At 39.3% G+C, this 16,493-nt stretch overlaps 1 protein-coding gene across 1 annotated transcript in view; it reads left to right on the top strand.

The window, feature by feature from the left end:
• The first annotated feature begins 2,834 nt into the window (after positions 1-2,834).
• Positions 2,835-16,493, top strand: part of LOC106572221 (semaphorin-3F-like) — a 105,962-nt gene continuing 92,303 nt past the window's right edge. Inside the window, exon 1 of the mRNA XM_014146212.3 lies at positions 2,835-3,200. The gene's annotated coding sequence lies outside the window, so the exon portion shown is untranslated. The remainder of the gene's footprint in view (positions 3,201-16,493) is intronic.

The raw sequence follows: 16,493 nt of genomic DNA on the forward strand, positions 1-16,493 counted from the left end.
CTGTTATGGCTAAAATGCAGTGGTGTAAAGTACTTAAGTAAAAATACTTTAAAGTACTACTTAAGTAGTTTTTTTGAGTATCTGTATTTTACTTTACTATTTATATTTTTGAGAACTTTTACTTTTACTTCACTACATTCTTAAAGAAAATATTGTACTTTTTATTCCATACATTTTCCCTGACAACCAAAAGTACATTTTGAATGATTAGCAAGACAGGAAAATTGTCAATATCACGCATTTATCAAGAGAAAACATGTGGTCATCCCTACTGCCTCTGTCCTGGTGGACTCACTAAACACAAATTAATATTTTATAAATAATGTTGGAGTGTTGGAGTGTGCCCCTGGCTATACATACATTTTAAAAACAAGAAAATGGTGCCGTCTGCTTTGCTTAATATAGGGAATTTTAAATTGTTTATTTTAGCAATTACATTTTACTTTTGATACTTAAGTATATTTAAAACCAAATACTTTTAGACTTTTACTGAAGTATTATTTTACTGGGTAACTTTTACTTTTACCTGAGTCATTTTCTATTAAGGTATCCATGCTTTTACTGAGGTATAACAATTGGATACTTATTCCACCACTGGTATTTCCTGTCACCCACTGGTTATTCAAACTCAGAGAACTAAGGCTTGTGGAGGCCAACAACAATGTCATGTCCACAATACATATTCACAGAAAAGTTTGATATTTTAGCGTATTTGGTTAAAGCACATAGAAGGTTGGTTCAACACCAGGTGGTGATTTTTTCGGTATTGAGGCAGCAAGTTTGTGAGAGAACACCCACACATAGAGGTGGGATCTCAACTCCCTGACCTGTATCCTGTTTTACATCTCGTAAGGGATATTATTAATTTCCAGCTCAGGAAACTCTGTCACACACACCCTGAATGTAAATTACACTGGTGTCTAGATCAACCCAAGGTACTGGAATCACCCAGCCAATGAATGAATGACTTATGTGACGACTTAGGAATGTCAATGAACAACGTTTTTAAAAATAATTTTAATTTGATTCTTTCTAATATTCATGTGTTCATTATGCATTTTTTTTTTTTTTGAATAAAATATTTCCACGAACATCAGATCTGACCGTTTTATGCATAATTAGTAATTGTGTAACTTTTCCACAGCGTTGGTTTTTCACCCTAAGAACAACCAGGGCTATGGTTTATAATTCATGATGATTTATCATACCAAAACACTCAATCTTAACAAAACACAATAATCAGCTTAGTAAAGGAAGAGAGTTTAGCTGTCATTGCAGTTCAATTGAAGTAAAATTCTCCATCATTCTCTGTCATCCCAAAATATGAATAAAGGCAGGTGTTAGTCACACTACATTTCCTTTGGGCCAGTTTACCTAGGGATCACACTATGTCACAGCGCCATCATCAGTCAAATTGTAGCTATTGCTCTATGAAACATCAGGATGATCTCCTCTAAGATGTGTCTATATTTCTATCCCTACACTTTCAGGGATACACTGACTCAGAACAAAATGCATTAAGGAATTTAGATGGAGATGACAATGAAGGAGAAAGGGAGGAGGGAGACAAGCTGGCATGGCCACTGAGTTCATGCTGTGCAATTTAAGAAAGATGTTGCTGCTGTCATTGTTCATGTGGCAGCGTGGGGTAATTCCAGTGTCTGGGAATTTCAGCGATTCTTGCAGCTTGGTGGCATACAACAGGCGAGTGGAGAAAGGGCAACCATGAGGGGTGGATAAGACAGGTATTCACATCACAGCAAAGCCATTCCTCACCTGCCTGTAAACTCCCAAAACAAATCAGTTGTCTCCATTGGCCATTGTGCAAAATGGTAGCTAACCTTAAACACTATGGAGCAAGATCTCAGTGAAAAATCTTCCTTAGTGAGTAACTGAAAGGCAAAGACAAATGTGGGTCGTCCCTTGATGTCAACTGTGTTAATCTACAATGACAAAAAGGAATGATGATTCATCATCATTGTGACCAAGGGGTGTCCTTTCTAGGTCCACCTGGGCACCGTGGGTCTACTTCATGAAATTCCATATACTCTCTACATGCTAATGATGACTCATTGACACTATACTGTTCTGGGAAGTAATGTCCACTGGGAACTAAGCTTTCCTTTTTGAGGAAGTGACTTGTCCATTACAGGATTCAGTTCCAAATCGGTAGTAAACACCACATAGCATAGTACTGGCTCAACTATTTACACTTGTTTTAAAGTTTTCCAGAAAACACTCGCCTAACCAGATCTTAAGCAGGGACAACAGAGCGATGTCTTACTTAGACAGGAGGCTACCATAGGGAACTAGGCTACCTATTTAAATTGTTTGGTAGACCAATTGACATTGCAATTGCAATTGTAATTGTCAATTTGGTCAATAAAAAAGTATTTCACATTTAAAAATGAAACTGGATTAAGTTTTTGTTTCTGATTCTTACTCATATTGTATTTAAATATCATTCAATATAGTTTTCCCTGTTGCTCAGTTGATAGAGCATGGTGTTTACAGCGCCAGCATGGTGTGTGCAACGCCAGGGTTGTGGGTTCGATTCCCACGGGGGGCCAGTACAAAAAAATGCATCAAATGAAATGTATGCATTCACTACTGTAAGTCGCTCTGGATAAGAGCGTCTGCTAAATGACTAAAATGTAAATGTAATAGTTCAGTTCTGAAATGCAAATAAAAACAGGACAGAAAGAACATCTCACATTGGTCTTGCTAGAGGAAAAAAAGTGGCTGTTCCTATTCACACTGCTCTGCCTGGCGTTGAGGTAGTTAACTGTGACATGGTTGGCTTGGTCAGAGGTAGCAAGAATGGGACAAGCGCCTTCAACAGTAGAGCTCAGAGAGCGTTGGAGGAAGAAGAACAAGCTCATAACACCTGCCAGCACTAATTTAACGCAAAATTCTAATATTGCCCGGATTTGTCATTCCGGAGTTTTCAGAGGAGGATTTACTGGTAAATGGAAACGTAAGAGATTTCTAAAGCATCACGTAATTCCTATTGACCAGAATTAGAGGAAAAACTTTTTGACAACTTGTGAAACCTTAACAAAGCAGCGAAGCTGAATTACAAGTTGCCTACAGAGATACACATTTTCTACTTTTAGTTTGGAAGTTTACTCAACGCCACGGAATGTGAAATCTAGTCTACTGTCCATCGACATCGCCAGCAGAGCCAACCTGCATTTCAAGTGAGTTTAATTCCTTATTAATTTTTAGAGCACGTTTGTGTCACAGAGAAAGGCCAATTGTTGTCTTGAAAACTAGTCTACTTTTCTTTCAATACCATTGTGTAGTGCATATTGGCCTGTGGCATCTTCAGTCGCAGTTAGAGCGCGCTAGGCTTGCGCTATAGGCTACAAGGAGTCCAACAATTTCTAAAGCTTTATAGGTAACGTTATAACTCATAACATCCTCAGGACTCAGAAATAATGTCTTAGTCAAGTCATACTACAGAAACTGTGATATATAAGTCTACGTGTACTGCTTTGCCAAATGTTCCAAAACCCTTACCATCCTAGCATGCGTTTGCTTATGAATGATTTATTTATGAAGCAGCTATAAAGACATTAGCAATAACGAGGTTATAAAGGCTTTATTAAAAACGTGCTTCACCGTAAGAGTTTTTGCCCCATCAGCCTCCCTCAAAATGATAAAATTATGGCAAATGATTCCACATGCTCTGATGTTTCCTCATTCCACATTTGCAAATATGCCTACTTTCCTGATGGGGCTTTTATTAGGCTCTCTATCATCTCATTTTTGGTTTACTGATCTGATTGATAATGTTGGTATAAAATCACTCCCCACATGGCAGGCAAACTTCTGCCTGAGTTGATTATTTCTTATTTTCGTTACAAACTCCTGAGCCAACTTTTTGAGGACCAGAGATGAGGTTTCAAAATGCACATTATATGTTTCCCGCATAGTGGGCCTATGTATAATTCATACTCTGCTTTCCAGGCTGAAGAGCTTCTGCATAATGTATTTTAAGTTAAAAGCACAACACTTTTTATGACCTAGGGGTAAATCCATTTGAATTCAATCACTTTTTGACAGCATCCCTTTTAATTTAAACATAACTTTCCATACATGTTTGCTCAAGGAAGAAGTGGTCACAATGTGACTTTTTGATAAGGGATTTTTGGATCCGATACCGATTTTAGATTGGACATATTAACCGATAACTGATATATTTGCCAATATATATAGGTGCACCAGAAAGACACATTTTTTTAAATTGAAAAACAGTGTGTTACTCTAGTGAAAGGAGAATAAACTGCAGATTCCAGCAAATAACGTGCATCTGAAGACTGAACTGCCTCATTCTAGCCAGCTGGAAAACAACGACATAGGACACATTTTCAATATATTGATATTTAGGTATGTTTTCATCGATTGTAAGGCTGTAGCCACTGCATTCTGGTAGTTGTCACTTGAAAGGAAAAACAGCAATCACTAAATTTACAGCTGGCACGGCGATGCCTCTTGCCCCAAGCATTGCCTTAGTGAATAGTCTTTGCGCCCCCCTGGATCCTTGGGATGTCCATTTCCCATTTGAAGTTGACATTTAAAAATGGTTACGGTAAATGCTCAGACACACCGTTAGGATTGGCAAACGTTTGTCAATCTGTCAATCTCTTTTGTGTTCACACAGCAAAGACCTTGGAAGTCGTCAGCCACTCAGCCTTGTTAAAATACTCCAAACCAGAAGGTGGCAGTAGCGTTGTTTGGCAATGCATATCTGTGCGTATTGCTTATGGTCTAGATTCTAAGCTTTCAGATGGCCACAGCTGGATAACTACCTAGCAAGATGATGAAGAAACAATTTAATTCACTCTCCATAATCCCATACTGCCAGTGCCAGCCCATAGCCAAATGTTTAGCTCGCTAGCTAACGCTAGCATTTTCCCTAGCTAGCACAACATAGCTAGCTAGCTAAGGACACTGCACTAACTCGGGCAGCTAATACAGGCAGCTGTTTCATAGAAACTAGCTAATCCATTGTGATTTAATTATGTCAATACTACAGTAGCTACAGTGGTTAGCTAGCTTGGAGGAAGTATTTCATGTTGTGTGCATTGCATCTTTGCACTTAGGTAGCTGCCATCCCATAGCCTACATTGCATATGAAGTGTGACTGGCTCATCCATGGATGTAACCTACGGAGAAAATGCCCTCTTCTGTCCCAGGTGGGAGTTTGTGCTCTCTGATTGTCTCAAAGTCAAGTTGTTGGCCACTGACAAGCATTGCAATTCTACAAGTAGAATCGGTAGGTTCGTAGGTACCGGTTCGGCATGCAGCAGGTACCGCTTTTGTTCTAGCGAGAGAAGGAATGGCCTCCCGGATAGTACTAACCCTCAGTGAACGGCATCAAGTACTCTCACACAGCTATTTAGCTGGGTAGATGGGGTTGGCAAAACTTACATTTGAACCAGTCCCTGACAAGTGGCAACAAATACACCAAAACGAAGCTATGAAGTGCTACTTTGTAACCTTCTATGTTTTTAAGTGTCTCTGAAAATGTTTGAATGACAAAGCTTGAGGAATACCCTTCTCAAAGACCATACATATCACAACGTTAAGATTTGAACTTTCTTAGTGCGGCACTTGCTTACTTGTTACACTTCACATAACAGTATATGGCGAGTGCACATTTCTTTTACTTTATTGAGCTGGCAAGCTTCTCTCGACTTAGCACTTAGCACTGTAGTTGCGTTGGGTGATAGTGTCCAGTCTTGCTGTAGGCAAGATAGGCTTACAGCCATGTAAAGAGATTATTTACACTAGACACCAGTGTAAATAATGAAATGCAAAGAAAAGTAGAATTCTATGAACAGCTTTTTCCTCTAGCATTTTCTCCGCATCTTATATCGGTCATTTTTGGAGGATTAAACACAGATACAAATACATCTATAAAAGTATAATATTGATAAATCGGTCGGGCTCTACGTTTTGGACCTAAATGCCAAAACATTCAGGTGACAAAGGTGCTCATAGTTGACCCATTTCGCATACTGGTCAACTTTGAGCACCTTTATCTCTTGAACGTTTTGGCATTCAGGTCCAAAAGTCACTTTCTGAGCACAATGGGCAAATATGTATGGAAGGTTTCATTCAAATCAAAAGGGGTGCTGTCAAAAAGTGATTGAATTCAAATGGATTCACCCCTATGCTATCTGATTCACCCCTATGCTATCTGATTTACCCCTATGCTATCTGATTCACCCCTATGCTATCTGATTCCCCCCTATGCTATCTGATTTACCCCATGCTATCTGATAAAGCCCTATGCTATCTGATTTACCCCTATGCTATCTGCCCATGCTCAAATAATGTCAGAACATATTATCCTCTTAGCTAGACTATTATTAGAATAGGGCCCACTCTCATAGTGTTGTTTGTGTAGTGTTTAATCTAAGAGATAAATGCAGGATGTGTTCAGTGTCGGCCTACTAGTTGTTCACAAGTTTTGTGGTCCTGTGACCCGTGGTCATGCTGCAAGTGTTTCCCCTACCTGCACACTATCCCACATGACACTGGTAAGTCTACACTAAGACTTTATGAACAAATGACATGAAGCTGAAAAAACAAGCATGGACACACTGTAATTTCTGACATGGAAATATATATTCTACACTTACTGCTCCTCCTTTTTTTTTGTGCGTCAAAAAGTGGTCTAGCATTGTGGTAGGAGCGAGGGCCTCGACAAATACATGAGGGAAAAACATGGAAAAGCTCTCAGTGGTTTTCGCCCTTTACAGCCATGGTTGAAATATTAAAGGATAGACACAAGGACATCTCTTTAATGAAATCATAGAATGGTTTAGCATTTTAAGTGTATGAATGAAAACGGGGAAAAATAAAGTTATGGTAGATTTGCTAACACGTGCAATCCAGGGAAGAGGTCTGAGAGTGGTGAAAAGGCAGTTTATGGTCCAGCATTTACGTTGTAGTCACCACTACAAACATACAGTACCATTAACTGCACAGTAACCATATAAACTCTGTTAATTGAGTGTATTTTTATAATAGTAAAATGGCTAATTAAATCTATTCACGTGGGAAGAAATACTGAAAACCGTGCACTTTCAAACTGCCATGGTTGCGTCCCAAATGATTTATTCCTCTCATATTCAACATCTGACAACGCACCAAGCTGGTTACAGTTACATTATTCCCAAATGTTAATGTCTCGGTCGAGTAGTCAGAGATTAGCTTCAAATGCTTACACTGTAATGTAGCAGACAGCTCCTATAGGATTCTGCATGCCTATCACACATGTGCATATCATGAAGCTGGCAGTTGTTTGTTTTTGCTCCTACTTGTGGAATTAACTTTAAGTTTTGATCACATTATTCCAAGTTGAATAATTGTGTCAATTCATTATTGTGATTATTTCATTCTTTTTCTCAATATCCCTTGTTGGATTCGACATCATTCTATAATTTTCTTTGCCTTTAGAAATATGTCAATATGGTAAGGTTGGTATGGTAAGATTTAGAAAACATGAAAGAAAACATAAAAGAGATCATACAGTAGGTTATTGGAATGTACTATTAATGATGGAACTTCGGTCACAGTGAGTTTGAAGAGAAAAGATTATAGGAGTATTAAAGTGTATTAAATAAATCAAGTGTATGATTAAGGAAAGGCTCTCTGAAGCTTTTAATATGCATTATTTTCATAACGAGCGTTAAAAAAAATCCATCTCTGTATGATCATTCGTCTCTCTTGTTCATATTCCTCTTATCTGAACCGCTAACTTTTACCTTTCTTTAGCCTGCCTGTCTGTATAGTTTATACTCCATCTCTCATCTTGAGCCTTGCTTGACTCATTTCTGTTGACCGCCATTCTGTTTCCTAAAACTTTATCTCCCCTACTCTTTGAAATAGAAACAGGCTATGTAGGCTCTCATACTCCAGTGTGGATTCATTTCATTTTACAACACCACCTATCCAACTGTGACTTATCCTTGAGTCCTGGCACAGTCACCTGGCAAAGGTTGGTTGAGTGACAGGTTTCATTGCTACTATGTATAATTGGACAGCTCCTAAGTCCTGTTTATCCGACTCCTAAGGATGTGCATAATAGCTCTATTTTTATTTGAGATTTACCTTTAACTTTTATCTTAGTCTTATCTCTTAAAAAGAGATTGCCATAACATCTCCAAGAATACCTGTGAATTAGATAGACATAGATAGACAGGTGACAATGTAAGAAGAAAGGGAGCGAAGAGAAATCTGGCTGACATCTTGCAGTAAATGGACAAAATATATTTTGGATGGTGTAATTTACAGTGGCACATGATGTATAATAATGGTATTATGCTTTTAAATGTCATTTTCAATTTAGGGGGAATCTCTGCATTTACAAGCTTTATTGATGGAAATATATGCTTTATTGCAGGGATTGAACATTTGTAGGTTCACTGAGAAATATGAATCCCTACTCTGAAACCCTAGTAATAACTATGTGTAATATGTCTCAGTTGTCTATTGTACTTGTTTTTGTAAATCACTTTGCATTGCATGTTTGAAGGTGATATACTAATGACGTTGTTATTGTGGTAAGTAAAACTTTACATAAAGCAGAGAGGTATAGTATAATACTGCATTACTTGTTATAACCACATATGTGCATTTATAATGTCTTATAAGAAGGCTTATAATATACTAGGCTGTATGATGCCGACTTTGGAATTAAATGTTTTTTCATTACTCCAGACATTGTGCCAGCTCTGGTCTCTTGGCCCTCCCAGCCCTGCGGGAGGGCAGCTCCCGCTCAGCCCTGTCCAAGCTCTTCTCTGTCCTTGCACCCTAATGATGGAACCAGCTCCCCCCTGAAGCTACAACAGCAGAGTCCCTTACCCTCTTCTGAAACCCTACCTCTTCAAAGAGTATCTTAAATAATCCCATAGCTAAATAACACTCACACTTGACTTTTTATGTACTTTATTGAAGATAAATGTACTTACTATGATTGTGATATGTGGTTGTCCCACCTAGCTATCTTAAGATGAATGCACTAACTGTAAGTCTCTCTGGATAAGAGCATCTGCTAAATGACTATAATGTAAAAGTACTCTTTTTGTACCCACAAATTTGACCTCACCACATCAAAGACATTGGGTGTTTCTCAAAATGCATACTACTGTGCTCCGAGCATGCCAGTTAGTGTACGGGAGGGTCGGAGAATGAGTCTAAATCAAAGTATGCTCAACGGAGTACGGAGGGCACTTCTCGAATGCGTAATCCGTTTATACATTTTTTGAAGCAGGCATCAATGCAAGCGTCAACGAAAAGTATTCAAAGAAATATTACACAATCACGTAAAAATGTTGCACATTTTCTTGAAGTTAATGGCGGCCATTATTTGCGCTGAAGCGAGAGAAAATACACTCCCGATTTAGGAATGAAATGTTGCCTATTCACATCTCATGTGTTGCTTGACTACAATATTTTATCTTAATATGTTAATAGTACATGCTGTGTTATTTGTGGCATGGTTACCTGCCTAAAATGCACACTATAGTGTGCGTAGGTCATAATCCCATACTAAGTCAATAGAGCTAACTGGCTAGCTACTACTGTTAGCTATCCAGATAGCCACAAATAATTGTTAGCTAGCTACACACGAATAATTGACATCTACCTTTGATAAAATTGGTTTTAGGTCATTTCTGTCTGTTTTCACATATAGCTAGCTGATAGTTATGAAGTAAAATGTTTGCTTTGTGTATATCTTGTTTCGTCTCTATTGCCATTGTCCTGGCTAGAAGAAGGAAGGTTCAGTGAATGGGTAAGTCCATAGTAAGTCAATAGGACTAACTGGCTAGCTAGCTAGCCACAAATAATTTTTAGTTAGCTACCCACAAAGAATTGACATCTACCTTGCATAACATTCGTTTTAGGTCATTTTTGCCTGTTTAACGAGCTATCTGTCTAGCTAGACTACGATTAACATATCTAGCTGATAATTATGAAGTAAAACATTTGCTTTGTGTATATTTTGTTTCATCTCTATTGTTGCCATTGTCCTGGCTAGAAGAAGGTTTAGTGAATGGGGAGATGCAGCGTGAGTTAATACAGTAAGGGGAGTGCGAGTGCTTCTCAAATTAAATGTTTTATGCGTTCTCCACACTCTCGTCCTCACAAGAACGTACTCAAGAGAACATCCTCGGAGAATGCGCTTGGAGCATGAGAGTGTGGAGCACGGTAGTATGCATATTGAGAAACACCCAATGTGGCACTCAATGAAAAAGACAAGTAGCTCTCTGGTGAGGAAGGGCAGAGTTCTCTTTTATTATCAGTGTACGCCCACTGACATTGAGAGGTAGTATCAAACTGATTATATACTATTAATAGCATATAAATACTGTATACTGCCAGCACAAAGCACTTGTGCATGTCACCAAGACTTCAAAAGCAGAAGCACCTGACTGTTAACCCCCCTCCCTCTCCTTTCCTTTACCCTTCTTCCTAATTCTGGTGCCGCTTTTACAGGGAATGGCACAATACAGGGGCGTCATTGACAGCGGGCAAGGGGAGCTAATCCATGCAGCTGTCAACCCGCGGGGTATTAAGCCTCCATTCTGAAGATTATTGGCCCCCTGCCAGAAATAGAGCCAGTCTTTTGCAGACAAGCATGGAGTAGCGGCATGGAGGGCCTGGTGCTATGCCTACTATATCCACTATACTTTGACTGAAGTGAATTTTGGGAACCCAATGCATCATTCTTAAATATTTTTACAGAGTGAAGATGTAGCCAGCGATAGTAGGACTGTAGAGAGGCATTTATCATGACTGGTGTCTCTGTGTCTCACTTTCATTTGCTCACTGGTCTCTGGTCTCACTGGTCTCTTGGCCCGGAGACTGAAGTGCTTGTTGTCTTGGATTCTTCTACTTCTACTTTAGAGTTCAGTGTTGCATTTTCTAAGTTCTGATTCTGATAAAGCATGTTCTACTGAACATAGAATTCTGGATGTGCAGTGCAGCCTTGACTGTATTGGACTGTAATGTGTGTGAAATCTATATCTAATAATGGCAACATTACTGAAGGTCTGTTAAGCCAGGATTTTGGTCTGGAAAAAACAAACATGCATGTAAAAAATAAAACAAATAAATAATGTTCTTTCATAAGCCAATCCAATGCTGGAAAACAGCTGTTGGGTATAAATAGAAGGGCAAGACATAGTGGTAATTACAAAAGAATCCAGTGTTTATTGTTTAAATCAAAAGAGCAAGCCCATTTGAAACAGGTGTTGGAATGTGATGGGAGGGTGTCCATAGATCGCCCTTTCTTTTTTTCCTCTCGGCAAAATAGCTCTCTAATGCTGCCTCGCTCATATTGTACCATTACAACACACAGGACCTCCGCTTCAAGGGATTGAGACCTGGGGGGCTGGATTACCAACAGAGACAGGCGGGGGAGGGTCGATGGACTGCATAAATGTGGGGTGACGCAAAAGCTCCACTTTTGTTCTATCACATAAGGGGGAGAGCAGGGGGCATCCCTGTCTTGTCGCTCCCTGTCCATCTAGATTCAGGGAAACAGCTTGAGTTTGTTTGCTAACAGTGTTTGAGACTATCTTTGGAGCTCTTTTGATGTTTAGGTGACCCAAACAAAAGCAGATGCTAATTTATCTTCTGAATAAATTTTTTGTTGTTGCTGCCAGTAGTTTTGTAGTCAGGTACTGTGATATTGTGTTTACTTTGCCCAGTGATTGTCTGGAAATAATTTTGTCAGAGAGTGGGCTTGGACGCAGCAGAACAAACATGCGCACTAACACATATGGCTCTGGTTACACCTGAATGACTGGCAACATTTCAAGGACTATTGCCCAGCTTGCTAGATGCACTGAACAAAAATATACAGTACCAGTCAACAGTTTGGACACACCTACTCATTCACAGGTTTTTCTTTATTTTTACTATTTCTACATTGTAAAATAACAGTGAAGACATCAAAACTATGAATTAACATGTATGGAATCATGTAGTAAGCAAAAAAGTGTTAAATATCTCAAAATATATTTAATATTTGAGATTCTTCGAAGTAGCCACCCTTTACCTTGATGACAGCTTTGCACACTCTTGGCATTCTCTCAACCTGCTTCATGAGGTAGTCCTCAGAATGCATTTCAATTAACAGGTGTGCTTTATTAAAAGTGAATTTGTTAAAGCGTTTGAGCCCATCAGTTCTGTTGTGACAAGGTAGGGTGGTATACAGAAGATAGCCCTATTTGGTAAAAGACCAAGTCCATATTATGGCAAGAACAGCTCAAATAAGCAAAGAGAAACGACAGTCCATCATTGCTTTAAGACATGAAGGTCAGTCAATCCTGAAAATGTCAAGAACTTTGAAAGATTCTTCAAGTGCAGTTGCAAAAACCATCAAGTGCTATGATGAAACTGGCTCTCATGAAGACTGCCACAGGAAAGGAAGACCCAGAGTGACCTCTGCTGCAGAGGATAAGTTCATTAGTTCAGATTGCAGCCCAAATAAATGCTTCACGGAGTTCAAGTAACAGACACATCTCAACATCAACTGTTCAGAGGAGACTGCGTGAATCAGGCCTTCATGGTCGAATTGTTGCAAAGAAATCACTACTAAAGGACACCAATAAGAAGAAGAGACTTGCTTGGGACAAGAAACACGAGCAATGGACATTAAACCGGTGGAAATCTGTCCCTTGGTCTGATGAGTCCAAATTTGAGATTTTTGGTTCCAACCGCCGTGTCTTTGTGAGACGAGGAGTAGGTTAACAGATTATCTCTGCATGTGTGGTTCCCACCATGAAGCATGGAGGAGGAGGTGGGATGGTGTGGGGGTGCTTTGCTGGTGACACTGTCAATGATTTATTTAGTATTCAAGGCACACTTAACCAGCATGGCTATCACAGCATTCTGCAGCGATACGCCATCCCATCTGGTTTGCGCTTAGTGGGATTATCATTTGTTTTTCAACAGGACAATGACCCAACACACCTCCAGGCTGTGCTAGGGCTATTTGTCCAGGAAGGAGAATGATGGAGTGCTGCATCAGATGACCTGGCCTCCACAATCATCCGACCTCAACCCAATTGAGATCGTTTGGGATGAGTTGGACCGCAGAGCGAAGGAAAAGCAGCCAACAAGTGCTCAGCATATGTGGGAACTCCTTCAAGAATGTTGGAAAAGCATTCCTCAAGAAGCTGGTTGAGAGAATGCCAAGATTGTGCAAAGCTGTCATCAAGGCAAAGGGTGGCTACATTGAAGAATCTCAAACATAAAATATATTTTCATTTGTTTAACACTTTTTTGGTTAATACATGATTCCATATGTGTTATTTCATAGTTTTGATGTCTTCACTATTATTCTACAACGTAAATAGTAAAAAAACAAACAAAAAAAAAACACTTTTGACTGGTACTGTAAATGCAAAATGCAACAATTTAAAATATTTGACTGAGTTACAGTTCATATAAAGAAATCAGTCAATTGAAATAAGTTCATTATGCCCTTATTTATGAATTTCACGTGACTGGGAATACAGATATACAGTTGAAGTCGGAAGTTTACATACACCTTAGCCAAATACATTTAAATGCAGTTTTTCACAATTCCTGACATTTAATACTAGTATAAATTCCCTGTCTTAGGTCAGTTAGGATCACCTCTTTATTTTAAGAATGTGAAATGTCTGAATAATAGTAGAGATTATTTATTTCAGCTTTTATTTCTTTCATCACATTCCCAGTGGGTCAGAAGTTTACATACACTCAATTAGTATTTGGTAGCTTTGCCTTTAAATTGTTTAACTTGGGTCAAACGTGTCGGGTAGCCTTCCACAAGCTTCCCACAATAAGTTGGGTGAATTTTGGCCCATTCCTCCAGACAGAGCTGGTGTAACTGAGTCAAGTTTCTAGGCCTCCTTGCTCAGGTCAGGGCTTTGTGATGGCCACTCCAATACCTTGACTTTGTTGTCCTTAAGCCATTTTGCTACAACTTTGGAAGTATGCTTGGGGTCATTGTCCATTTGGAAGACCCATTTGCGACCAGGCTTTAAATTCCTGTCTGATGTTTTGAGATGTTGCTTCCATATATCCACATAATTGTCCTTTCCTTATGATGCCATCTATTTTGTGAAGTGCACCAGTCCCTCATGCAGCAAAGCACCCCCACAACATGACGCTGCCACCCCCGTGCTTCACGGTTGGGATGGTGTTCTTCAGCTTGCAAGCCTCCCCCTTTTTCCTCCAAACATAACGATGGTCATTATGGCCAAACAGTTCTATTTTGTTTCATCAGACCAGAGGACATTTCTCCAAAAAGTACAATCTTTGTCCCCATGTGCATTTGCAAACTGTAGTCTGGCTTTTTTAACCTCTCTAGGGAAGGTGGGACGAAATCGTAACAGCCAGTGGAATCCTGTGGCGCGTTATTCAAATACCTTAGAAATGCTATTACTTCAATTTCTCAAACATATGACTATTTTACACCATTTTAAAGACAAGACTCTCGTTAATCTAACCACACTGTCCGATTTCAAAAAGGCTTTACAACGAAAGCAAAACATTAGATTATGTCAGCAGAGTACCCAGCCAGAAATAATCAGACACCCATTTTTCAAGCTACCATATAATGTCACATAAACCCAAACCACAGCTAAATGCAGCACTAACCTTTGATGATCTTCATCAGATGACAATCCTAGGACATTATGTTATACAATACATGCATGTTTTGTTCAATCAAGTTCATATTTATATAAAAAAACAGCTTTTTACATTAGCATGTGACGTTCAGAACTAGCATACTTCCGGTGAATTTACTAAATTACTCACGATAAACGTTCACAAAAAACATAACAATTATTTTAAGAATTATAGATACAGAACTCCTCTATGCACTCGCTATGTCCGATTTTAAAATAGCTGTTTGGTGAAAGCACATTTTGCAATATTCTAAGTAGATAGCCCGGCATCACAGGGCTAGCTATTTAGACACCCACCAAGTTTAGCCCTCACCAAAGTCAGATTTACTATAAGAAAAATGTTATTACCTTTGCTGTTCTTCGTCAGAATGCACTCCCAGGACTTCTACTTCAATAACAAATGTTGGTTTGGTTCAAAATAATCCATAGTTATGTTCAAATATCCTCTGTTTTGTTCGTGCGTTCAAGACACTATCCGAAGTGTAAAGAAGGGTGACGCGCCCGACGCGTTTCGTGACAAAAAAAATCTAAATATTCCATTACCGTACTTCGAAGCATGTCAACCGCTGTTTAAAATCAATTTTTATGCCATTTTTCTCGTAAAAAAGCGATAATATTCCGACCGGGAAACCGTGTTTTAGTACAAAGAGAGAGAAAATAAAAACATGGGGTCGCCTCGTGCACGCGCCTCAGTCTCATTGTCCTCTGATAGACCACTTACGAAAGGCGCTAATGTTTTTCAGCCAGAGGCTGCCTCGACATCATTCAGCTTTATCCCGGGTTCTGAGAGCCTATGGGAGCCGTAGGAAGTGTCACGTTACAGCAAGGATCCTAAGTTTTCAATAAAAAGAGTCAAGAAGCCCAAGGAATGGTCAGAGAGGGCACTTCCTGTACAGAATCTTCTCAGGTTTTTTCCTGCCATATGAGTTCTGTTATACTCACAGACACCATTCAAACAGTTTTAGAAACTTTAGGGTGTTTTCTATCCAAAGCCAATAATTATATGCATATTCTCGTTTCTGGGCAGTAGTAATAACCAGATTAAATCGGGTAAATTTTTTATCCGGCCGTGCAAATACTGCCCCCTACCCTCAACAGGTTAGTGGCGGTTTTGGAGCAGTGGCTTCTTCCTTGCTAAGTGGCCTTTCAGGTTATGTTGATATAGGACTCGTTTTACTGTGGCTATAGATACTTTTGTACCCGTTTCCTCAAGCATCTTCACAAGGTCCTTTGCTGTTGTTCTGGGATTTTGTACTTTTCACACCAAAGCACATTCATCTCTAGGAGACAGAACGTGTCTTCTTCCTGAGCGGTATGATGGCTGCGTGGTCCCATGATGTTTATACTTGCGTACTATTGTTTGTACAGATGAACGTGGTACCTTCAGATGTTTGGAAATTGCTCCCAAGGATGAACCAGACTTGTGGAGGTCTACCATTTTTTTTTCTGAGGTCTTGGCTGATTTCTTTTGATTTCCCCATGATGTCAAGCAAAGAGGCATTGACTTTGAAGGTAGGCCTTGAAATACATCCACAGGTACACCTGTGACTCAAATGATGTCAATTAGCCTATCAGAAGCTTCTAAAGCCATGACATCATTTTCTGGAATTTTCCAAGCTGTTTAAAGGCACAGTCAACTTAGTTTATGTAAACTTCTGACCCACTGCAATTGTGATACAGTGAATTATAAGTGAAATAGTCTGTCTGTAAACAATTGTTGGAAAAATTACTTGTGTCATGCACAAAGTAGAAGCATTTGCACACTTAAGTCGGTGACAATGCCGA

The sequence above is a fragment of the Salmo salar genome, chromosome 15 (genome assembly GCF_965601325.2).
Source record: "Salmo salar chromosome 15, fSalSal1, whole genome shotgun sequence".
NCBI lineage: Eukaryota > Metazoa > Chordata > Actinopteri > Salmoniformes > Salmonidae > Salmo > Salmo salar.